Below are 27,248 nucleotides of genomic sequence, written 5' to 3'. Positions count from 1 at the left end.
CTTTATAAAATCAGTACGAATTCTGATTTCGCATTAAATGCACTCTCGTCTAGCCTGCTGTACTCTCTTTCGCTAATAAATGGTTAAAAAGCATAAAGCAACTGAAATACGTATTTGTTAATTTAGCAGTAACTCATAAAAAAAAGCTTACTAGTTCAACAAGGATATTGAACCTTAAATATATCCAAATTAGCGCATCCAAAAGCTTCGAACAAAATGCAGCCGAAAGGCGGTACCAAAAGCACTCAACTTTGAAATCAAAGATGCAAAAAAATCATAAATTAACAGTCTCAATCCGAAAACCCATTTTGCTAGAGATAATATAATCCCAACATAATCCCATTAATTTTTACCTGGTGCAAAAGACTTCACACGTTTGCCAGGCAGGACAGATCATTTTAATCTCCAAGAAGACACCATTGTATTGCCAAAGGAGTGTAACATCGCCTTCTTCTTCACGAATGATTACCACTAAAGATCCAACGACAATAAACATAATTTAAATCCAATTCTATACAATACGTCTACGTGTCTGGAAGAAAACTATTCGAAGTGCATGTCAAAAATGCAATCTTTATTTCGTCGGCGACCCAAATTACATCGTATGGGTGTAATATTTTGTCAGCAAACGTTCAGTAGAACGTTGGCAAACACGAAAAAAAACGCTAGGGGTTTCTATTTACAGGCTTTAAACATCGAGCTGTACTTATAGAAGTAGCATATAGTCAACGTTAGCTCATGCATAACGAGTCTTAGAAATTATACCGCGTTTCGTGGAACTCCAAAGGAAGTTTTTTCACAACGTAAGCAACTTGAAAGCCACAGAGCAGATAGAACAGGATAATCGACTGAAATTACAGTACATTAAAAACCTTTAAAACGGCGTTTTAACTGACCAATTCTACATTAAAACCCGTAAAAGAGCTCACATATCTTGAAGTCACTCTCTCACAAAATGTGAACTTCGAAGAGAAAATATATGTACAAAGCTTTTCAATTATTGAGATAATATTAAATTTTAATTAAAAAATAATATATTTTATGAAAACTATGGGGGATCCAAATTCAAAAAATTATTTTTTTTTTTACCATTTTTCTTTAGAGGAATTAAATTTTTGGTTAAACGGAAACTTTCAGGTTTTAATGTAACATATTTCAACATTTCGCCGAGGCGCTTTGGGTGGGCATAAGTGGTGCGGTGCATCTTCCGGTCGCAATTTCCATCAAAAACGAAAAAATAACACTTTTTTATTTTTTCCTTTGTTTAATTGGCTTTTGATTTTTCAATTTTTTTTAGGTTCAACTAGAAGAGAGTTTTATCGCGAATTCAATAAATGTATGAAGTTTACTGTAGGAAGTTTACTTTTCTCCCTATATTTGCCGCCAATTATTAAAAATCGTAAAAATTAAAAACAGAAACCGAACCAAAGTTTTGCACCCCTCCCCGACGCTTGCTGACTATTTCTTTTGTAACTTTAAGAACATTTTGAATTTTCTGGATTTTTTTTTTAAGCAGGTTTTTATGATTTTTATGATTCCTCCTATGGCAGGTTATAGTTCGGTTGTAAGGTTTTTATTTAGTAGGGAGACATCAACACATAGATGAAAGAAAAGCCCCGATTGTTTTTAAAATGAACCACTAGTTTTTGCTTACAATTTAATTTTAAACATCTTAAATATTTATATATTCGCACATTTATCTCAAATTTTATTGCCTTTAAGAAAATTTCACTCGATTTCAAAAATGGTAAATCGCGTCCAATTTGATATTACAGAAAAATAGTTGCCTAGATTGCTGTTGAATATTAAATAAAATGTAATATTTGTGTATAGACTGCTGTGTGATGTCATATAACCCAAACTTACAATTAAATTCAGTATTTTTTGTTTATTTTTAAACCAGTTACTGGTAGAGGAAAAGGGGTTTCACTATGGACGGCAGTCCACGTAGTGACGAAGCGCACCAAAAGGGTGTGCGAAGGCGACTACTATATAAACAAGAAGAAATAAAAATCTACAGCAATCATTTGATTGTTTCGAGTGATACATCAATCGAAAAGTATCGCAAAAACTAAAAGAATTGCATACCAAAACTTAAAAAAAAATTAACTGGTGTGGGAGAAAAAGTGGTGAAAGTGTAAAAGTACTCCTTTCTACCAAGTTTTTGTATTCCCACCTAAAATACGCGTCGAATGACAACTCAACTGTCGAAATCATATGCTCCGTTCAAAAGTAATACGCATACAAGATTTTCGGGGCCCACTCAAATTGAAAATTTCATCTTGTTTGTCAGTTTGTACCAAAACTGTATTTTAGGGTTCTGAAAATTCTAGATGATGATGAACAGCTCAATATAAAAAACATTAGTTCTCTCTATAAATAGCTAAAAATTATGTACTGTTAACATGTGAAGTACTGAAGCTACAGGCATGTGTTATACGTCGTTAAAAAGGTAATGCGAAATGCTAAGTACGCCGTTTAAACACGATTCGTAGAAAATATAAAAAGTGTTTTTCTTTAGAAGATCATTTATTAAATTTTCGTCACAGAAGTTAATATCAGAACGTTTGATTGTTGAAGGTGCGGTCGTCAATATATATTTACCTCGTTAAGGGTTTTTTTGTTAAATACTAGATTCGTCGGAAAGTATTTATCAGGAAAAAGGACGCGTTTCCAACCCCATAATGTATATGTACATATTCTTGATCAGGATCACTAGCAGAGTCGATCTAGCCATGTCCGTCTGTCTATCTGTCCGCATGAATGTGATTTCTTGGAAACTATAAGACCTAAACAGTCAAACTTGGCATGCAGATCCCTGGGCTACCTCCGCAGGGCAAATTTTAGCCCACTTCAAAGCCCATAATCCGCGAAAATCTTTAGTACCTACAGTTTTTATGATAGAAACAAAATTTTAACTGAAATGTGTTTGGCTCATCAATACCTCTCGACTGACCTAAAAAAATGTGCCACGCCCACAAACGGTTTAAACGCTCTTACCTGTCTGACGCCCACATAACATGTACCGAAAAAGCAGGTAGGTGGCGCCCTAAAATATCGCTTTGATGCTTATATATTTCCATTCACTTATTGCACCCTAAGCATAGTAACGGGCATCTAATAGTCGAGGCACTCGACTATAGCGTTCTTCCTTGTATGTTCTTAAAAACATTGTTGCACAATTTGAGAGGGAGTTTTACCTTTTTAGTTGCACAGGTTCATACCTACAAAATAGCTGAGGACAACAAAAAATTTATTCGGCGGTTTTACATCATCGGCATGGGGGTCTTAGGATGCTCCCTTGAGGAACACCCAAGGTCACGTCCACAAGAGATTGAACTTTAAAAAGTAATTTTCTGAGTCAACCTAATAGGAAATCATAAAAGCATATTTTAGTATTGTGTATTATTTATTCTGGTCCTAAGACGTTGATCTATGTTTCATAAAGCCATTCTGAGATGAGGACATCATTGGTGCTGTAATTGAGTGCTTTATAATTGATCAAAAATCAAGGGAAGCAGCTAACAGGTTGACGGAATCGTTACCGATTCTATAAAGAACATGCTATCAATAGCTATTTCTGTCTGTACCAGAACTATAAAAGATAGAAAGTTAGGATTTGAATACTGGAACTTCTGGGTGTATTTTAGCAATGTGTCATGCCCATACGGCCTCGCTGAAATCTTTCTAGCGCCAAAAAAAATCTTTTTATGAGAGTAAGTTCAAACTGCCATTAGCAGATAAAATACTTGACGGTAGGTGGGGGTGTTGCAGTGTGTGCAATATTTTAAAGATTCGCTGAAATGTTAGCATACATCAATCTCCCTCCCAATCACACTTCCCTTAGCAAAACAAGGACTTAATATGTGAGGACGTCAGCTACAGCGTTCTGTTTTGTTAATTTTAGATGTTTTCCCCTAAAATAATAAAAAGTACAGGTTATACTTGGAGTTGGAGTGAAGAAGAGGGTTACGGGTAGGATGAATCATTACTAATAGACCAAATACAACGGTCTGGTTATTTACAATAACATTTGGAATTATGAAATAAAAAAGGTCTATTAAATACCGCAATTAGATAGCTTTCAGTCAGATCCCTTTCCAGAGGGGATTATGAAAAGCGTTTCCTGACGAAAATATATACTAGTGTGGCAAACAAAATGAGATGAATTTGTGTAAAAATACAGAATGTTCACGAAGAACAAACGGTTTAAACAATTAAATCTGCCGCCCACATAGGTTGCGCCCTAAAATATCGCTTTGCTGCTTATATATCTCCATTTCCCTTTTGCTCTCTTAAGCTGAGTAAGGAGTATCTGATAGTCGAGGCACTCGGCTGTAGCAACCTTCCTTGTTATAAATTTAATCCAAAAAATTGTATTCTTAAAAATATAAGCTAATATGTCGAAAAAACCCTGAAGCTTTAATTCGTTTCATATTATTTCCCCACCTCTTTTCCGGTCGTTCATATGGCATTTTGATTTAAAAAAAAGGCGAAATTGAGAACTAAATAAAAAGAAACACCAAAGATATAAATTTTTCATATTATTTTCCCACCATTTTCTGTTTGTTCCTATGACAGCTATATGATATAGTCGTCAGATTTTGTTAAAATTAAATTCGAGATTCAGAATTATTATTCCAACAATCACGTTTTTTACATCAACAATCCATCCTAGACAATCAGATGCTTTGAAAAACTAGAAACATTCACATGCATATGTACTATTGAGAATGAAATACTTTATAGATGATCTTATACTTAATTCAACAGTATTAGAGACATTCCTGACAAAAATTAACAGATATTGAGACTTCAGTACAGACAGTGACAGGAATATATTGAGTAAATGATTCATGTTCTGTTTAAAGTATTCTTAAGGAATGATAATGGTGCTTTTATCCAGTCATGTAAGGTGTCTTTATAAAACTACTATATTCAGTTTGTAAAGAAGTTCTTTAAGAGCAAAGAAGATTTGGTAGCCATTGCAGTTTCAGTTGAAGAACGCATAAATTCGAAGTTCTCCAGGATCCGTATGTCTCGCTCGGCCAGAGACGCGGCCTCTCCGACAAGGATGTGTCCAAGCTAAACGAGATGTACGAACAGGACTGCAGCGAGGACTACCTCCTCAACTTCTACCGCTTCGGGAACTACATCGACGAGCTGCTCGACTACTTCCAGGGAAACATTCAGGATCTGCTCGGATAGAGACGCCTGAGCCCAATAAAGAAAAGTGCCGGCTAGCTGATGAAAAAAGTGAAGTGGCTGATCTCGTCGAGGGTTTGGGCGGCCTCCCCTCGAAGGGCAGGGTACGAGTGATGCTCGGACAGCTGTTGCATAGCGAATCGCAGCTCTGGGTTCCAAATGCGCTGGACGCCGCGCAGGCTGAAGCGGGCCAGCAGGCGCAGCAGCTGGCATGAGCGCTGTCGCAACAAGTGGTGACGGCTTTGAAGGAGCGTGGCGAAGTTGAGCCGAGGATTAAAGACGATCCGCTCCACCAGCTCGGCGTTTTCCGACAGTTCGAGCAGCACACAGCCCATCAAGGCCAACATGCCGCCAGCCAGGCGCACAGAGGCAGAGTCGGAGTCCGAGTGTCTGAAGTCGTGGGTCAGAAAGTTCAGGAACAGGTCGCTTGCAGCCAGAATGGCCACTGCATCGCAGAACTGGGTGAGGAACTGCTGCTGCAGGTGCACCAAGTGGCAGAACAGCTTGTACAGACTGCAGGCGGTCTCCAGCTCCTCGACAGTAAGCTCCGGGATGCTGCGCAGCGTCCGGCTGAGGGAGGCCACCGTAAGCGGGGCGGACGCGGCGGAGTCTGAAAGCTGCTTGTGTGACAGGAGCAGTTTGCAGGCCTACATCAGGTTGGGAACCAGTTTGACGTGCACATACACCTTACGAATTAACTCGAGATCGACGGCCAGCACAGGATCCACCAGCACAAAGGGCAGCGACAGTAGCTGGGCCACGCTCTTGAGCACCCGGGGAATGGCCTTGGAGTTGCGCAGCGGCGCCACAATGATGCTGACCAGGTTGTGCTGCTTCAGTGAGTCCAGTTCGCCGTCAAGCAGCTCCTGCACGGATCGGTTTAGGAAGGCCAGCCACTCATCGTTCTCAATGGGACAACTTTGAGACTCATCGCAGCTGTTCTCCTGTCGCGTCTCACCGAAGCTCAGAGCGGCTAGGGCTTCGTCCAGATCACCCGCCTCCTAGTTGGAGGGCTCAGATAGCTTCACCTTGGCTGCGGGATTTGTGAATGGTGACTCCTTGGCCGCCTCCGCCTGCAGATCGGCGATGAAGATGCGGCCCTCGACGAAGGGATGGCACAACAGCTGCATCCGGGATACGCGCATGCTGGGGTCCTTCTCGAGCAGGCCCTGCAGGAAGGAGCGGCACTCGCTGGTCAGCGTGCTCGGCCACTTGACGTCCTCGTGCTTGATCACCTTCACCAGGGCGAGGATGGAACTGGCGCAGAACGGCGGCTGCCCGGCCCTCATTTGATCCTATTATCACTTCTCATTTGCAACATATTTGTTCCTCGCTTATACCACAGTGTCAGCATGGTTTTGTGAAGCGAAGATCGACCACCATGAACTTTCTTGAATTGTCATCTATTGTAATAAATGGGTTTAAGAAAAAAATTGCAGACTGGCTTTGTATATACAGATTTTAGTAAGGCCTTTGACTCCGTTAACCAATCTTTTCTTTTATTCAATTTAGATTAGCTTGGGTTTCCTGGTAATCTATTATCTTGGATTCCATGTTACTTGATTGGTAGGAATCAGAGGGTTATATTCAAGAATGCTGTTTCAAAATTGATCTACGTGACATCTGTAGTGCCTCAGGGTAGTCATTTGGGCCCTTTGCTGTTTACTTTGTTTATTAACGATCTTCCCTCAATCATAACACATTCTCGTGTACTAATGTATGCTGATGATGTTAAGCTTTGTTCATCATATAATGATAAAGTGTCGGGATTTAACTTACAGTCTGATATTGATAGTTTTAATGGATGGTGTGAGTACAACCTTTTAAATTTGAACTGCCTTAAATGCAACGTTATGACTTTTATAGGGTTACTCCTACGTTTATCAGTTACTTTCTTAAAAATACGCCACTTGACCGTATATATTCACTTAACGATTTAGGTGTTCTTCTAGACCCTAAACTTAAATTTGACTGCCACATTATGTCCACTAGTGTTCTTGGGTTTATAAAGCGTTGGTCAAAAGAATTTGATGACCCTCATACGAACAATTTATTATTTACCTCCCTATCCATTGTATTTTGGAATATTGTTCGTCGGTTTGGAGTCCACGATATCAAGTGCACATCGACCGTATTGAGTCAGTACAACAAAAATTCTCTTATTTGCCCTGCGTAGTTTGAACTTGGATCAAAACGTAAGGCTACCTTCCTACCAGAGTAGGTTACAATTGCTCAATTTACCTACAATTGTAAATCGTAGAACAATGCTTGGTACTATTTTTATACAAAATCTTATAAGAGGTGACAATTTTTCTGCTGATCTTTTAAATCGCGTAACATTAAATGTTACTGTTAGACTAACACGGAATTATTATCCTCTAAATTTGCCACGTTATACGTCAAATTTTTGTCTGCACGAGCCCTTTCGCGTTCTATGTTATAACTTTAATAAACTTTATCATTTAAGTTGCATTTCAACTTCTATCCCGGTATTAAAAATTAATATTTTAACTCATTTTCTTCATTCTTAGTTGTGCCTTTTATTTTCATCTGTGTCCCGTCTTTATTTGTTTTATGTATCTTCCTCGCGAACTCTCATTTTTTGCACAAATTGATAAAAGGGCCCCGCACGTAACAAGCACGAGCCTGGTGTCGTTGGGCCACTTGTTTGTACTGTTCGAAGACCATCAACGTCCATTATATATAGTTGTAATATTAAGTACAAGCCACTTGAGCCTGACCATAAGTACAGTTCTCACAGTGTACAAAAGAGACGCCTGCGGGAGACCGTTGATAAGGCTCCCGCTCAGACAAACAGATGTGTCTCTGCCTAGACCATGGTATATCCTAGACCAGTATATCATGAGAATTTTATGTTAGTCACGTAAGATAAGACTTAGAAAAATAATATTAGTTTTTATTCAGAACTCAAACGTGAAGGTTGTTTTTCTTATTACAGAAATCCCTTTCACAGAAAAACTCTTGGTTTTTTGCATTCTCTGTGACCATTTCTCCAAAAATTACAAGCCACTTGAGCCTGACCATAAGTACAGTTCTCACACTGTACAAAAGAGACGCCTGCGGGAGACCGTTGATAAGGCTCCCGCTCAGACAAACAGATGTGTCTCTGCCTAGACCATGGTATATCCTAGACCAGTATATCATAAGAATTTTATGTTAGTCACGTAAGATAAGACTTAGAAAAATAATATTAGTTTTTATTCAGAACTCAAACGTGAAGGTTGTTTTTCTTATTACAGAAATCCCTTTCACAGAAAAACTCTTGGTTTTTTGCATTCTCTGTGACCATTTCTCCAAAAATGCAAAAATTAGAAATTTGGCTTCCTTTGACTTCCCAAAATTTGGCTTCTTTTGACTTCCCAAAATGTAGCTATCCCCAAAATCAAGATATTTTTCTGGGGAACTCCGTTTAAGTTATTTAAATTATAATTCGAGTTGCACTTCACCAAAAAAGGTTATAATTGTTAAACAAATTGACCCTTTAACATTAATAAATGAATAGGCTACGGCAATTATATGGTGATCTACAATTCGAAACCTTTAAAAATTTAGAATTTTTAAACTATTTATTGACTGTTGGCCTCTGTATTGTATAATCTCGACATAATACGACATAAAACAGTACGATTTACTCAGTACTAAATCCACGGAAAAATAAATACAGCTATATTTTTTATAGCTTTACTTGCGCATTAAATCTGAATTTTATTATTGATCAACGTAAGGGGTTTTATGTTACTCCCCTCGGCAAAATTAAACGTTAAGCTAAAACATATATCACCTAAATTGGTGAAGGGCAACTCGAATTATATTTAAAAACACGACGATACTATTCTTAAAAAATCTTTAAAAAACACTTATCCTTGAAAAACTATTTTTCGTAAAACAGGTTCAAACTCTTGCAAATGTCTTAAAATATAGTCATAGTAAAAATTCCAGATTCTTTGTTTCTTTAAGAATTGCACTCTTAATTTTTTTAATGCTTTCTAGCTGCGTGTATTTATTTACATAAATATAATACCATATAGTCCAGGTGATAGGAACCACTTCTTATACTGTCAACTTCAATTGCACTTCTCTACCTATAAAAACGGTTTAAATATTTCTCAAAATTAAAACCAAATCCTAATATTTGCAAATTTACTCAAGCAAAACCAAACAAAAGAACGAAACAGTCCATTAAAGTTAGAAATTATTTTATACCTTTCAATATTTCAATATTTTATGGGTTGTAAAAAGTAATTAGCAAGTGGAAGGGTGTATTATGGGAATTATTGCTAGCCTTGTTAATATTTTATTTGTAATTACTAAATTCGTCGGAAAGTATGTAACAGGTAGAAGGAAGCGTTTCCGACCCCATAAAGTATATATATTCTTGATCAGGATCACTAGCCGAGTCAATCTAGCAATGTCAGTCTGTCTGTCTGTCCGTATGAACGCTGAGATCTCGGAAACTATAAAATCTAGAACCGCCAGACTTGGCACGCAGATTTCTGGGGTTCCTGCGCAGCGTAAGTTTGTTTCACCGCGGTTTCAACGGTTTCACAGAAGTTAATATCAGAACGTTGGATTGTTGAAGGAGCGGTCGTCACTATATATTTACCTCGTTAAGCGTTTTTTTTTAATAATACTAGATTCGTCGGAAAGTATTTAACAGGAAAAGGGAAGCGTTTCCAACCCCATAAAGTATATGTACATATTCTAGATCAGGATCACTAGCAGAGTCGATCTAGCCATCTCCGTCTGTCTATCTGTCCGTATGAATGTGATTTCTTGGAAACTATAAGACCTAAACAGTCAAACTTGGCATGCAGATTCCTGGGCTACCTCTGCAGGGCAAGTTTTAGCCCACTTCAAAGACCATAATCCGCGAAAATCTGTAGTACCTACAGTTTTATGATAGAAACAAAACAACAACAACGCAACATTGTTGCACAATTTGAGAGGGCGTTTTACCTTTTTAGTTGCACAGGTTCATACCTACAAAATAGCTGAGGACAACAAAAAATTTATTCGGCTGTTTTACATCATCGGCATGGGGGTCTTAGGATGCTCCCTTGAGGAACACCCGAGGGCACGTCCACAAGAGATTGAACTTTAAAAAGTAATTTTCTGAGTCAACCCAATAGGAAATCATGAAAGCATATTTGAGTATAGAGTATTATTTATTCTGGAAGGTCCTTAGACGTTGATCTATGTTTCATAAAGCCATTCTGAGATGAGGACATTATTGACCTGCAATGGTGCTGTAATTGAGTGCTTTATAATTGATCAAAAATCCTGGGAAAGTATCTAACAGGTTGACGGAATCGTTACCGATTCTATAAAGAACATGCGATCAATAGCCATTTCTGTCTGTACAGCAACTATAAAAGATAAAAGATGTGAATACTGGAACTTCTGGGTGTATTTTAGCAATGTGTCATGCCCATACGGCCTCGCTGAAATCTTTCTAGCGCCAAAAAAAATCTTTTTATGAGAGTAAGTTTAAACTGCTATTAGCAGATAAAATACTTGACGGTAGGTGGGGGTGTTGCAGGGTGTGCAATATTTTAAAGATTCGCTGAGATGTTTGCATATATCAATCTCCCTCCCAATCACACTTAGCAAAACAAGGACTTAATATTTAAGTACGTCAGCTACAGCGTTCTGTTTTGTTAATTTTAGATGTTTTCCCCTAAAATAACAAAAAGTACAGGTCATACTTGGAGTTGGAGTGATGAAGAGGGTTACGGGTAGGATGAATCATTACATTAGAAATTGCCAAATACAACGGTCTGGTTATTTACAATAACATTTGGAATTATGAAATAAGAAAGGTCTATTAAATACCGCAATTAGATAGCTTTCAGTCAGATCCCTTTCCAGAGGGGATTATGAAATGCGTTTCCTGACGAAAATATATACTAGTGTGGCAAACAAAATGAGATGAATTTGTGTAAAAATACAGAATGTTCACGAAGAACAAACGGTTTAAACAATTAAATCTTTCTGCCGCCCACATAGGTTGCGCCCTAAAATATCGCTTTGCTCCTTATATATCTCCATTTCCCTTTTTCTCCCTTAAGCTGAGTAAGTAGTATCTGATAGTCGAGGCACTCGGCTGTAGCAACCTTCCTTGTTATAAATGTAATCCAAAAAATTATATTCTTAAAAATATAAGCTAATATGTCGAGAAAACACTGAAGCTTTAATTCGTTTCATATTATTTCCCCACCACTTTTCCGGTCGTTCATATGGCATTTTGATTTAAAACAAGTCGAAATTGAGAACTAAATAAAAAGAAACACCAAAGATATAAATTTTTCATATTATTTTCCCACCAATTTTCTGTTTGTTCCTATGACAGCTATATGATATAGTCGTCAGATTTTGTTAAAATTAAATTCGATATTCAGAATTAATCCTCATTTGATCGTATTATCACTTCTCATTTGCAACATATTTGTTCCTCGCTTATACCACAGTGTCAGCATGGTTTTGTGAAGCGAAGATCGACCACCACGAACTTTCTTGAATTGTCATCTATTGTAATAAATGGGTTTAAGAAAAAAATGCAGACTGGCATTGTATATACAGATTTGAGTAAGGCCTTTTACTCCGTTAACCGCTCTCTTCTTTTATTTAATTTAGATCAGCTTGGGTTTCCTGCTAATCTATTATCTTGGATTCCATGTTACTTGATTGGTAGGACTCGGAGGTTTATATTCAAAAATGCTGTTTCAAAATTGATCTACCTGACATCTGGAGTGCATCAGGGTAGTCATTTGGGCCCTTTGCTGTTTACTTTGTTTATTAACGATCTTCCCTCAATCATAAGCTTTGTTTATCATATAATGATAAAGGGTCGGGATTTAACTTACGGTCAGATATTGATTGTTTTAATGGATGGTGTAAGTACAACCTTTTAAATTTGAACTGCCTTAAATGCAACGTTATGACTTTTATAGGGTTACTCCTACGTTTCTCAGTTACTATCAGTTACTTTCTTAAAAATACGCCACTTGACCGTATATATTCACTTAACGATTTAGGTGTTCTTCTGGACCCTAAACTTAAATTTGACTGCCACATTATGTCCACTGTTAACAAAGCCACGAGTGATCTTGGGTTTATAAAGCGTTGGTCAAAAGAATTTGATGACCCTCATACGACCAATTTATTATTTACCTCCCTTATCCATTGTATTTTGGAATATTGTTCGTCGGTTTGGAGTCCACAATATCAAGTGCACATCGACCGTATTGAGTCAGTACAACAAAAATTCTCTTATTTGCCCTGCGTAGTTTGAACTTGGATCAAAACGTAAGGCTACCTTCCTACCAGAGTAGGTTACAATTGCTCAATTTACCTACAATTGTAAATCGTAGAACAATGCTTGGTACTATTTTTATACAAAATCTTATAAGAGGTGACAATTATTCTGCTGATCTTTTAAATCGCGTAACATTAAATGTTACTGTAAGACTAACACGAACTTATTATCCTCTAAATTTGCCACGTTATACGTCAAATTTTTGTCTGCACGAGCCCATTCGCGTTCTATGTTATAACTATAATAAACTTTATCATTTAAGTTGCATTTCAACTTCTATCCCGGTATTAAAAACTAATATTTTAACTCATTTTCTTCATTCTTAGTTGTGCCTTTTATTTTCATCCGTGTCCCGTCTCTATTTGTTTTATGTATCTTCCTCGCGAACTCGCATATTTTGCACAAATTGATAAAAGGGCCCCGCACGTAACAAGCACGAGCCTGGTGTCGTTGGGCCACTTGTTTGTACTGTTCGAAGAGCATCAACGTCCATTATATATAGTTGTAATATTAAGTACAAGCCACTTGAGCCTGACCATAAATACAGTTCTCACACTGTACAAAAGAGACGCCTGCGGGAGACCGTTGATAAGGCTTCCGCTCAGGCAAACAGATGTGTCTCTGCCTAAACCATGGTATATCCTAGACCAGTATATCATAAGAATTTTATGTTAGTCACGTAAGATAAGACTTAGAAAAATAATATTAGTTTTTATTCAGAACTCAAACGTGAAGGTTGTTTTTCTTATTACAGAAATCCCTTTCACAGAAAAACTCTTGGTTTTTTGCATTCTCTGTGACCATTTCTCCAAAAATTACAAGCCACTTGAGCCTGACCATAAGTACAGTTCTCACACTGTACAAAAGAGACGCCTGCGGGAGACCGTTGATAAGGCTTCCGCTCAGGCAAACAGATGTGTCTCTGCCTAAACCATGGTATATCCTAGACCAGTATATCATAAGAATTTTATGTTAGTCACGTAAGATAAGACTTAGAAAAGTAATATTAGTTTTTATTCAGAACTCAAACGTGAAGGTTGTTTTTCTTATTACTGGAATCCCTTTCACAGAAAAACTCATGGTTTTTTGCATTATGATAATGCGTCCATGCGTCCTTCTCTGTGACCATTTCTCCAAAAATGCAAAAATTAGAAAATTTGCTTCCTTTGACTTCCCAAAATTTGGCTTCTTGTGACTTCCCAAAATGTAGCTTTCCCCAAAATCAAGATATTTTTCTGGGAAACTCCGTTTAAGTTATTTAAATTATAATTCGAGTTGCACTTCACCACAAAAGGTTATAATTGTTTCACAACTTGACCCTTTCACATTAATAAATGAATAGGCTACGGCAAGTATATGGTGATCTACAATTCGAAACCTTTAAAAATGTAGAATTTTTAATTTATTTATTGACTGTTGAACATTGGCATCTGTATTGTATAATCTCGACATAATACGACATAAAACAGTACGATTTACTAAGTACTAAATCCAAGGAAAAATAAATACAGCAATATTGTTTATAGCTTTACTTGCTCATTAAATCTGAATTTTATTATTGATCAACGTAAGGGGTTTTATGTTACTCCCCTCGGCAAAATTAAACGTTAAGCTAAAACATATATCACCTAAATTGGTGAAGGGCAACTCGAATTATATTTAAAAACACGACGATACTATTCTTAAAAAATCTTTAAAAAACACTTATCCTTGAAAAACTATTTTTCGTAAAACAGGTTCAAACTCTTGCAAATGTCTTAAAATATAGTCATAATTCCAGATTCTTTGTTTCTTTAAGAATTGCACTTTTAATTTTTTTAATGCTTTCTAGCTGCGTGTATTTATTTACATAAATATAATACCATATAGTCCAGGTGATAGGAACCACTTCTTATACTGTCAACTTCAATTGCACTTCTCTACCTATAAAAACGGTTTAAATATTTCTCAAAATTAAAACCAAATCCTAATATTTGCAAATTTACTCAAGCAAAACCAAACAAAAGAACGAAACAGCCCATTAAAGTTAGAAATTATTTTATACCTTTCAATATTTCAATATTTTATGGGTTGTAAAAAGTAATTAGCAAGTGGAAGGGTGTATTATGGGAATTATTGCTAGCCTTGTTAATATTTTATTTGTAATTACTAAATTCGTCGGAAAGTATGTAACAGGTAGAAGGAAGCGTTTCCGACCCCATAAAGTATATATATTCTTGATCAGGATCACTAGCCGAGTCAATCTAGCAATGTCAGTCTGTCTGTCTGTCCGTACGAACGCTGAGATCTCGAAAACTAAAAAATCTAGAACCGCCAGACTTGGCACGCAGATTCCTGGGGTTCCTCCGCAGCGTAAGTTTGTTTCACCGCGGTTTCAACGGTTTCACAGAAATTAATATCTGAACGTTTGATTGTTAAAGGAGCGGTCGTCACTATATATTTACCTCGTTAAGCGTTTTTTTTTTTGTTTAATACTAGATTCATTGGAAAGTATTTAACAGGAAAAAGGAAGCGTTTCCAACCCCATAAAGTATATGTACATATTCTTGATCAGGATCACTAGCAGAGTCGATCTAGCCATGTCCGTCTGTCTATCTGTCCGTATGAATGTGATTTCTTGGAAACTATAAGACCTAAACCGTCAAACTTGGCATGCAGATTCCTGGGCTACCTCCGCAGGGCAAGTTTTAGCCCACTTCAAAGACCATAATCCGCGAAAATCTGTAGTACCTACAGTTTTTATGATAGAAACAAAACAACAACAACGCAACATTGTTGCACAATTTGAGAGGGCGTTTTACCTTTTTAGTTGCACAGGTTCATACCTACAAAAAAGCTGAGGACAACAAAAAATTTATTCGGCGGTTTTACATCATCGCCATGGGGGTCTTAGGATGCTCCCTTGAGGAACACCCGAGGTCACGTCCATAAGAGATTGAACTTTAAAAAGTAATTTTCTGAGTCAACCTAATAGGAAATCATGAAAGCATATTTGAGTATAGAGTATTATTTATTCTGGAAGGTCCTTAGACGTTGATCTATGTTTCATAAAGCCATTCTGAGATGAGGACATCATCGACCTGCATTGGTGCTGTAATTGAGTGCTTTATAATTGATCAAAAATCCTGGGAAAGTATCTAACAGGTTGACGGAATCGTTACCGATTCTATAAAGAACATGCGATCAATAGCCATTTCTGTCTGTACCGGAACTATAAAAGATAGAAAGTTAGGATTTGAATACTGGAAGTTCTGTATTTTAGCAATGTGTCATGCCAATACTGCCTCGCTGAAATCTTTCTAGGGCCAAAAAAAATCTTTTTATGAGAGTAAGTTTAAACTGCTATTAGCAGATAAAATACTTGACGGTAAATGGGGGTGTTGCAGGGTGTGCAATATTTTAAAGATTCGCTTAGATGTTTGCATATATCAATCTCCCTCCCAATCACACTTAGCAAAACAAGGACTTAATATTTAAGTACGTCAGCTACAGCGTTCTGTTTTGTTAATTTTAGATGTTTTCCCCTAAAATAACTAAAAGTACAGGTCATACTTGGAGTTGGAGTGATGAAGAGGGTTACGGGTAGGATGAATCATTACATTAGAAATTGCCAAATACAACGGTCTGGTTATTTACAATAACATTTGGAATTACGAAACAAGAAAGGTCTATTAAATACCGCAATTAGATAGCTTTCAGTCAGATCACTTTCCAGAGGGGATTATGAAGTGCGTTTCCTGACGAAAATATATACTAGTGTGGCAAACAAAATGAGATGAATTTGTGTAAAAATACAGAATGTTCACGAAGAACAAACGGTTTAAACAATTAAATCTTTCTGCCGCCCACATAGGTTGCGCCCTAAAATATCGCTTTGCTCCTTATATATCTCCATTTCCCTTTTTCTCCCTTAAGCTGAGTAAGTAGTATCTGATAGTCGAGGCACTCGGCTGTAGCAACCTTCCTTGTTATAAATGTAATCCAAAAAATTATATTCTTAAAAATATAAGCTAATATGTCGAGAAAACACTGAAGCTTTAATTCGTTTCATATTATTTCCCCACCACTTTTCCGGTCGTTCATATGGCATTTTGATTTAAAACAAGTCGAAATTGAGAACTAAATAAAAAGAAACACCAAAGATATAAATTTTTCATATTATTTTCCCACCAATTTTCTGTTTGTTCCTATGACAGCTATATGATATAGTCGTCAGATTTTGTTAAAATTAAATTCGATATTCAGAATTAATCCTCATTTGATCGTATTATCACTTCTCATTTGCAACATATTTGTTCCTCGCTTATACCACAGTGTCAGAATGGTTTTGTGAAGCGAAGATCGACCACCACGAACTTTCTTGAATTGTCATCTATTGTAATAAATGGGCTTAAGAAAAAAATGCAGACTGGCATTGTATATACAGATTTGAGTAAGGCCTTTGACTCCGTTAACCGCTCTCTTCTTTTATTTAATTTAGATCAGCTTGGGTTTCCTGCTAATCTATTATCTTGGATTCCATGTTACTTGATTGGTAGGACTCGGAGGTTTATATTCAAAAATGCTGTTTCAAAATTGATCTACGTGACATCTGGAGTGCATCAGGGTAGTCATTTGGGCCCTTTGCTGTTTACTTTGTTTATTAACGATCTTCCCTCAATCATAAGCTTTGTTTATCATATAATGATAAAGGGTCGGGATTTAACTTACGGTCAGATATTGATTGTTTTAATGGATGGTGTAAGTACAACCTTTTAAATTTGAACTGCCTTAAATGCAACGTTATGACTTTTATAGGGTTACTCCTACGTTTCTCAGTTACTATCAGTTACTTTCTTAAAAATACGCCACTTGACCGTATATATTCACTTAACGATTTAGGTGTTCTTCTGGACCCTAAACTTAAATTTGACTGCCACATTATGTCCACTGTTAACAAAGCCACGAGTGTTCTTGGGTTTATAAAGCGTTGGTCAAAAGAATTTGATGACCCTCATACGACCAATTTATTATTTACCTCCCTTATCCATTGTATTTTGGAATATTGTTCGTCGGTTTGGAGTCCACAATATCAAGTGCACATCGACCGTATTGAGTCAGTACAACAAAAATTCTCTTATTTGCCCTGCGTAGTTTGAACTTGGATCAAAACGTAAGGCTACCTTCCTACCAGAGTAGGTTACAATTGCTCAATTTACCTACAATTGTAAATCGTAGAACAATGCTTGGTACTATTTTTATACAAAATCTTATAAGAGGTGACAATTATTCTGCTGATCTTTTAAATCGCGTAACATTAAATGTTACTGTAAGACTAACACGAACTTATTATCCTCTAAATTTGCCACGTTATACGTCAAATTTTTGTCTGCACGAGCCCATTCGCGTTCTATGTTATAACTATAATAAACTTTATCATTTAAGTTGCATTTCAACTTCTATCCCGGTATTAAAAACTAATATTTTAACTCATTTTCTTCATTATTAGTTGTGCCTTTTATTTTCATCCGTGTCCCGTCTCTATTTGTTTTATGTATCTTCCTCGCGAACTCGCATATTTTGCACAAATTGATAAAAGGGCCCCGCACGTAACAAGCACGAGCCTGGTGTCGTTGGGCCACTTGTTTGTACTGTTCGAAGAGCATCAACGTCCATTATATATAGTTGTAATATTAAGTACAAGCCACTTGAGCCTGACCATAAATACAGTTCTCACACTGTACAAAAGAGACGCCTGCGGGAGACCGTTGATAAGGCTTCCGCTCAGGCAAACAGATGTGTCTCTGCCTAAACCATGGTATATCCTAGACCAGTATATCATAAGAATTTTATGTTAGTCACGTAAGATAAGACTTAGAAAAATAATATTAGTTTTTATTCAGAACTCAAACGTGAAGGTTGTTTTTCTTATTACAGAAATCCCTTTCACAGAAAAACTCTTGGTTTTTTGCATTCTCTGTGACCATTTCTCCAAAAATTACAAGCCACTTGAGCCTGACCATAAGTACAGTTCTCACACTGTACAAAAGAGACGCCTGCGGGAGACCGTTGATAAGGCTTCCGCTCAGGCAAACAGATGTGTCTCTGCCTAAACCATGGTATATCCTAGACCAGTATATCATAAGAATTTTATGTTAGTCACGTAAGCTAAGACTTAGAAAAATAAAATTAGTTTTTATTCAGAACTCAAACGTGAAGGTTGTTTTTCTTATTACAGGAATCCCTTTCACAGAAAAACTCATGGTTTTTTGCATTATGATAATGCGTCCATGCGTCCTTCTCTGTGACCATTTCTCCAAAAATGCAAAAATTAGAAAATTTGCTTCCTTTGACTTCCCAAAATTTGGCTTCTTTTGACTTCCCAAAATGTAGCTTTCCCCAAAATCAAGATATTTTTCTGGGAAACTCCGTTTAAGTTATTTAAATTATAATTCGAGTTGCACTTCACCACAAAAGGTTATAATTGTTTCACAACTTGACCCTTTAACATTAATAAATGAATAGGCTACGGCAAGTATATGGTGATCTACAATTCGAAACCTTTAAAAATTTAGAATTTTTAATTTATTTATTGACTGTTGAACATTGGCATCTGTATTGTATAATCTCGACATAATACGACATAAAACAGTACGATTTACTAAGTACTAAATCCAAGGAAAAATAAATACAGCAATATTGTTTATAGCTTTACTTGCTCATTAAATCTGAATTTTATTATTGATCAACGTAAGGGGTTTTATGTTACTCCCCTCGGCAAAATTAAACGTTAAGCTAAAACATATATCACCTAAATTGGTGAAGGGCAACTCGAATTATATTTAAAAACACGACGATACTATTCTTAAAAAATCTTTAAAAAACACTTATCCTTGAAAAACTATTTTTCGTAAAACAGGTTCAAACTCTTGCAAATGTCTTAAAATATAGTCATAGTAAAAATTCCAGATTCTTTGTTTCTTTAAGAATTGCACTCTTAATTTTTTTAATGCTTTCTAGCTGCGTGTATATATTTACATAAATATAATACCATATAGTCCAGGTGATAGGAACCACTTCTTATACTGTCAACTTCAATTACACTTCTCTACCTATAAAAACGGTTTAAATATTTCTCAAAATTAAAACCAAATCCTAATATTTGCAAATTTACTCAAGCAAAACCAAACAAAAGAACGAAACAGTCCATTAAAGTTAGAAATTATTCTATACCTTTCAATATTTCAATATTTTATGGGTTGTAAAAAGTAATTAGCAAGTGGAAGGGTGTATTATGGGAATTATTGCTAGCCTTGTTAATATTTTATTTGTAATTACTAAATTCGTCGGAAAGTATGTAACAGGTAGAAGGAAGCGTTTCCGACCCCATAAAGTATATATATTCTTGATCAGGATCACTAGCCGAGTCAATCTAGCAATGTCAGTCTGTCTGTCTGTCCGTACGAACGCTGAGATCTCGAAAACTAAAAAATCTAGAACCGCCAGACTTGGCACGCAGATTCCTGGGGTTCCTCCGCAGCGTAAGTTTGTTTCACCGCGGTTTCAACGGTTTCACAGAAATTAATATCTGAACGTTTGATTGTTGAAGGAGCGGTCGTCACTATATATTTACCTCGTTAAGCGTTTTTTTTTTGTTTAATACTAGATTCGTCGGAAAGTATTTAACAGGAAAAAGGAAGCGTTTCCAACCCCATAAAGTATATGTACATATTCTTGATCAGGATCACTAGCAGAGTCGATCTAGCCATGTCCGTCTGTCTATCTGTCCGTATGAATGTGATTTCTTGGAAACTACAAGACCTAAACAGTCAAACTTGGCATGCAGATTCCTGGGCTACCTCCGCAGGGCGTTTTACCTTTTTAGTTGCACAGGTTCATACCTACAAAAAAGCTGAGGACAACAAAAAATTTATTCGGCGGTTTTACATCATCGCCATGGGGGTCTTAGGATGCTCCCTTGAGGAACACCCGAGGTCACGTCCATAAGAGATTGAACTTTAAAAAGTAATTTTCTGAGTCAACCTAATAGGAAATCATGAAAGCATATTTGAGTATAGAGTATTATTTATTCTGGAAGGTCCTTAGACGTTGATCTATGTTTCATAAAGCCATTCTGAGATGAGGACATCATCGACCTGCATTGGTGCTGTAATTGAGTGCTTTATAATTGATCAAAAATCCTGGGAAAGTATCTAACAGGTTGACGGAATCGTTACCGATTCTATAAAGAACATGCGATCAATAGCCATTTCTGTCTGTACCGGAACTATAAAAGATAGAAAGTTAGGATTTGAATACTGGAAGTTCTGTATTTTAGCAATGTGTCATGCCAATACTGCCTCGCTGAAATCTTTCTAGGGCCAAAAAAATCTTTTTATGAGAGTAAGTTTAAACTGCTATTAGCAGATAAAATACTTGACGGTAAATGGGGGTGTTGCAGGGTGTGCAATATTTTAAAGATTCGCTTAGATGTTTGCATATATCAATCTCCCTCCCAATCACACTTAGCAAAACAAGGACTTAATATTTAAGTACGTCAGCTACAGCGTTCTGTTTTGTTAATTTTAGATGTTTTCCCCTAAAATAACAAAAAGTACAGGTCATACTTGGAGTTGGAGTGATGAAGAGGGTTACGGGTAGGATGAATCATTACATTAGAAATTGCCAAATACAACGGTCTGGTTATTTACAATAACATTTGGAATTACGAAATAAGAAAGGTCTATTAAATACCGCAATTAGATAGCTTTCAGTCAGATCCCTTTCCAGAGGGGATTATGAAATGCGTTTCCTGACGAAAATATATACTAGTGTGGCAAACAAAATGAGATGAATTTGTGTAAAAATACAGAATGTTCACGAAGAACAAACGGTTTAAACAATTAAATCTTTCTGCCGCCCACATAGGTTGCGCCCTAAAATATCGCTTTGCTCCTTATATATCTCCATTTCCCTTTTTCTCCCTTAAGCTGAGTAAGTAGTATCTGATAGTCGAGGCACTCGGCTGTAGCAACCTTCCTTGTTATAAATGTAATCCAAAAAATTATATTCTTAAAAATATAAGCTAATATGTCGAGAAAACACTGAAGCTTTAATTCGTTTCATATTATTTCCCCACCACTTTTCCGGTCGTTCATATGGCATTTTGATTTAAAACAAGTCGAAATTGAGAACTAAATAAAAAGAAACACCAAAGATATAAATTTTTCATATTATTTTCCCACCAATTTTCTGTTTGTTCCTATGACAGCTATATGATATAGTCGTCAGATTTTGTTAAAATTAAATTCGATATTCAGAATTAATCCTCATTTGATCGTATTATCACTTCTCATTTGCAACATATTTGTTCCTCGCTTATACCACAGTGTCAGCATGGTTTTGTGAAGCGAAGATCGACCACCACGAACTTTCTTGAATTGTCATCTATTGTAATAAATGGGTTTAAGAAAAAAATGCAGACTGGCATTGTATATACAGATTTGAGTAAGGCCTTTGACTCTGTTAACCGCTCTCTTCTTTTATTTAATTTAGATCAGCTTGGGTTTCCTGCTAATCTATTATCTTGGATTCCATGTTACTTGATTGGTAGGACTCGGAGGTTTATATTCAAAAATGCTGTTTCAAAATTGATCTACGTGACATCTGGAGTGCATCAGGGTAGTCATTTGGGCCCTTTGCTGTTTACTTTGTTTATTAACGATCTTCCCTCAATCATAAGCTTTGTTTATCATATAATGATAAAGGGTCGGGATTTAACTTACGGTCAGATATTGATTGTTTTAATGGATGGTGTAAGTACAACCTTTTAAATTTGAACTGCCTTAAATGCAACGTTATGACTTTTATAGGGTTACTCCTACGTTTCTCAGTTACTATCAGTTACTTTCTTAAAAATACGCCACTTGACCGTATATATTCACTTAACGATTTAGGTGTTCTTCTGGACCCTAAACTTAAATTTGACTGCCACATTATGTCCACTGTTAACAAAGCCACGAGTGTTCTTGGGTTTATAAAGCGTTGGTCAAAAGAATTTGATGACCCTCATACGACCAATTTATTATTTACCTCCCTTATCCATTGTATTTTGGAATATTGTTCGTCGGTTTGGAGTCCACAATATCAAGTGCACATCGACCGTATTGAGTCAGTACAACAAAAATTCTCTTATTTGCCCTGCGTAGTTTGAACTTGGATCAAAACGTAAGGCTACCTTCCTACCAGAGTAGGTTACAATTGCTCAATTTACCTACAATTGTAAATCGTAGAACAATGCTTGGTACTATTTTTATACAAAATCCTATAAGAGGTGACAATTATTCTGCTGATCTTTTAAATCGCGTAACATTAAATGTTACTGTAAGACTAACACGAAATTATTATCCTCTAAATTTGCCACGTTATACGTCAAATTTTTGTCTGCACGAGCCCATTCGCGTTCTATGTTATAACTATAATAAACTTTATCATTTAAGTTGCATTTCAACTTCTATCCCGGTATTAAAAACTAATATTTTAACTCATTTTCTTCATTCTTAGTTGTGCCTTTTATTTTCATCCGTGTCCCGTCTCTATTTGTTTTATGTATCTTCCTCGCGAACTCGCATATTTTGCACAAATTGATAAAAGGGCCCCGCACGTAACAAGCACGAGCCTGGTGTCGTTGGGCCACTTGTTTGTACTGTTCGAAGAGCATCAACGTCCATTATATATAGTTGTAATATTAAGTACAAGCCACTTGAGCCTGACCATAAATACAGTTCTCACACTGTACAAAAGAGACGCCTGCGGGAGACCGTTGATAAGGCTTCCGCTCAGGCAAACAGATGTGTCTCTGCCTAAACCATGGTATATCCTAGACCAGTATATCATAAGAATTTTATGTTAGTCACGTAAGATAAGACTTAGAAAAATAATATTAGTTTTTATTCAGAACTCAAACGTGAAGGTTGTTTTTCTTATTACAGAAATCCCTTTCACAGAAAAACTCTTGGTTTTTTGCATTCTCTGTGACCATTTCTCCAAAAATTACAAGCCACTTGAGCCTGACCATAAGTACAGTTCTCACACTGTACAAAAGAGACGCCTGCGGGAGACCGTTGATAAGGCTTCCGCTCAGGCAAACAGATGTGTCTCTGCCTAAACCATGGTATATCCTAGACCAGTATATCATAAGAATTTTATGTTAGTCACGTAAGATAAGACTTAGAAAAGTAATATTAGTTTTTATTCAGAACTCAAACGTGAAGGTTGTTTTTCTTATTACAGGATTCCCTTTCACAGAAAAACTCTTGGTTTTTTGCATTATGATAATGCGTCCATGCGTCCTTCTCTGTGACCATTTCTCCAAAAATGCAATAATTAGAAAATTTGCTTCCTTTGACTTCCCAAAATTTGGCTTCTTTTGACTTCCCAAAATGTAGCTTTCCCCAAAATCAAGATATTTTTCTGGGAAACTCCGTTTAAGTTATTTAAATTATAATTCGAGTTGCACTTCACCACAAAAGGTTATAATTGTTTCACAACTTGACCCTTTAACATTAATAAATGAATAGGCTACGGCAAGTATATGGTGATCTACAATTCGAAACCTTTAAAAATTTAGAATTTTTAATTTATTTATTGACTGTTGAACATTGGCATCTGTATTGTATAATCTCGACATAATACGACATAAAACAGTACGATTTACTAAGTACTAAATCCAAGGAAAAATAAATACAGCAATATTGTTTATAGCTTTACTTGCTCATTAAATCTGAATTTTATTATTGATCAACGTAAGGGGTTTTATGTTACTCCCCTCGGCAAAATTAAACGTTAAGCTAAAACATATATCACCTAAATTGGTGAAGGGCAACTCGAATTATATTTAAAAACACGACGATACTATTCTTAAAAAATCTTTAAAAAACACTTATCCTTGAAAAACTATTTTTCGTAAAACAGGTTCAAACTCTTGCAAATGTCTTAAAATATAGTCATAGTAAAAATTCCAGATTCTTTGTTTCTTTAAGAATTGCACTCTTAATTTTTTTAATGCTTTCTAGCTGCGTGTATATATTTACATAAATATAATACCATATAGTCCAGGTGATAGGAACCACTTCTTATACTGTCAACTTCAATTGCACTTCTCTACCTATAAAAACGGTTTAAATATTTCTCAAAATTAAAACCAAATCCTAATATTTGCAAATTTACTCAAGCAAAACCAAACAAAAGAACGAAACAGTCCATTAAAGTTAGAAATTATTTTATACCTTTCAATATTTCAATATTTTATGGGTTGTAAAAAGTAATTAGCAAGTGGAAGGGTGTATTATGGGAATTATTGCTAGCCTTGTTAATATTTTATTTGTAATTACTAAATTCGTCGGAAAGTATGTAACAGGTAGAAGGAAGCGTTTCCGACCCCATAAAGTATATATATTCTTGATCAGGATCACTAGCCGAGTCAATCTAGCAATGTCAGTCTGTCTGTCTGTCCGTACGAACGCTGAGATCTCGAAAACTAAAAAATCTAGAACCGCCAGACTTGGCACGCAGATTCCTGGGGTTCCTCCGCAGCGTTAGTTTGTTTCACCGCGGTTTCAACGGTTTCACAGAAATTAATATCTGAACGTTTGATTGTTGAAGGAGCGGTCGTCACTATATATTTACCTCGTTAAGCGTTTTTTTTTTTGTTTAATACTAGATTCGTCGGAAAGTATTTAACAGGAAAAAGGAAGCGTTTCCAACCCCATAAAGTATATGTACATATTCTTGATCAGGATCACTAGCAGAGTCGATCTAGCCATGTCCGTCTGTCTATCTGTCCGTATGAATGTGATTTCTTGGAAACTACAAGACCTAAACAGTCAAACTTGGCATGCAGATTCCTGGGCTACCTCCGCAGGGCAAGTTTTAGCCCACTTCAAAGACCATAATCCGCGAAAATCTGTAGTACCTACAGTTTTTATGATAGAAACAAAACAACAACAACGCAACATTGTTGCACAATTTGAGAGGGCGTTTTACCTTTTTAGTTGCACAGGTTCATACCTACAAAAAAGCTGAGGACAACAAAAAATTTATTCGGCGGTTTTACATCATCGCCATGGGGGTCTTAGGATGCTCCCTTGAGGAACACCCGAGGTCACGTCCATAAGAGATTGAACTTTAAAAAGTAATTTTCTGAGTCAACCTAATAGGAAATCATGAAAGCATATTTGAGTATAGAGTATTATTTATTCTGGAAGGTCCTTAGACGTTGATCTATGTTTCATAAAGCCATTCTGAGATGAGGACATCATCGACCTGAATTGGTGCTGTAATTGAGTGCTTTATAATTGATCAAAAATCCTGGGAAAGTATCTAACAGGTTGACGGAATCGTTACCGATTCTATAAAGAACATGCGATCAATAGCCATTTCTGTCTGTACCGGAACTATAAAAGATAGAAAGTTAGGATTTGAATACTGGAAGTTCTGTATTTTAGCAATGTGTCATGCCAATACTGCCTCGCTGAAATCTTTCTAGGGCCAAAAAAAATCTTTTTATGAGAGTAAGTTTAAACTGCTATTAGCAGATAAAATACTTGACGGTAAATGGGGGTGTTGCAGGGTGTGCAATATTTTAAAGATTCGCTGAGATGTTTGCATATATCAATCTCCCTCCCAATCACACTTAGCAAAACAAGGACTTAATATTTAAGTACGTCAGCTACAGCGTTCTGTTTTGTTAATTTTAGATGTTTTCCCCTAAAATAACAAAAAGTACAGGTCATACTTGGAGTTGGAGTGATGAAGAGGGTTACGGGTAGGATGAATCATTACATTAGAAATTGCCAAATACAACGGTCTGGTTATTTACAATAACATTTGGAATTACGAAATAAGAAAGGTCTATTAAATACCGCAATTAGATAGCTTTCAGTCAGATCCCTTTCCAGAGGGGATTATGAAATGCGTTTCCTGACGAAAATATATACTAGTGTGGCAAACAAAATGAGATGAATTTGTGTAAAAATACAGAATGTTCACGAAGAACAAACGGTTTAAACAATTAAATCTTTCTGCCGCCCACATAGGTTGCGCCCTAAAATATCGCTTTGCTCCTTATATATCTCCATTTCCCTTTTTCTCCCTTAAGCTGAGTAAGTAGTATCTGATAGTCGAGGCACTCGGCTGTAGCAACCTTCCTTGTTATAAATGTAATCCAAAAAATTATATTCTTAAAAATATAAGCTAATATGTCGAGAAAACACTGAAGCTTTAATTCGTTTCATATTATTTCCCCACCACTTTTCCGGTCGTTCATATGGCATTTTGATTTAAAACAAGTCGAAATTGAGAACTAAATAAAAAGAAACACCAAAGATATAAATTTTTCATATTATTTTCCCACCAATTTTCTGTTTGTTCCTATGACAGCTATATGATATAGTCGTCAGATTTTGTTAAAATTAAATTCGATATTCAGAATTAATCCTCATTTGATCGTATTATCACTTCTCATTTGCAACATATTTGTTCCTCGCTTATACCACAGTGTCAGCATGGTTTTGTGAAGCGAAGATCGACCACCACGAACTTTCTTGAATTGTCATCTATTGTAATAAATGGGTTTAAGAAAAAAATGCAGACTGGCATTGTATATACAGATTTGAGTAAGGCCTTTGACTCCGTTAACCGCTCTCTTCTTTTATTTAATTTAGATCAG

The 27,248-nt window shown here is 36.3% G+C and overlaps 1 protein-coding gene and 1 pseudogene across 9 annotated transcripts in view; both read right to left on the bottom strand.

The window, feature by feature from the left end:
• LOC108029318 (unconventional myosin-VIIa) overlaps positions 1–27,248 on the bottom strand; it is a 792,260-nt gene that overhangs the window by 720,646 nt on the left and 44,366 nt on the right. The window lies entirely within an intron of this gene.
• Positions 5,241–6,494, bottom strand: LOC108032886 (serine/threonine-protein kinase fused-like; annotated as a pseudogene).

The sequence above is a fragment of the Drosophila biarmipes genome, unplaced genomic scaffold (genome assembly GCF_025231255.1).
Source record: "Drosophila biarmipes strain raj3 unplaced genomic scaffold, RU_DBia_V1.1 ptg000022l, whole genome shotgun sequence".
In the NCBI taxonomy this organism is placed as follows: domain Eukaryota; kingdom Metazoa; phylum Arthropoda; class Insecta; order Diptera; family Drosophilidae; genus Drosophila; species Drosophila biarmipes.
This window is presented reverse-complemented; position numbering and strand designations above follow the sequence as displayed.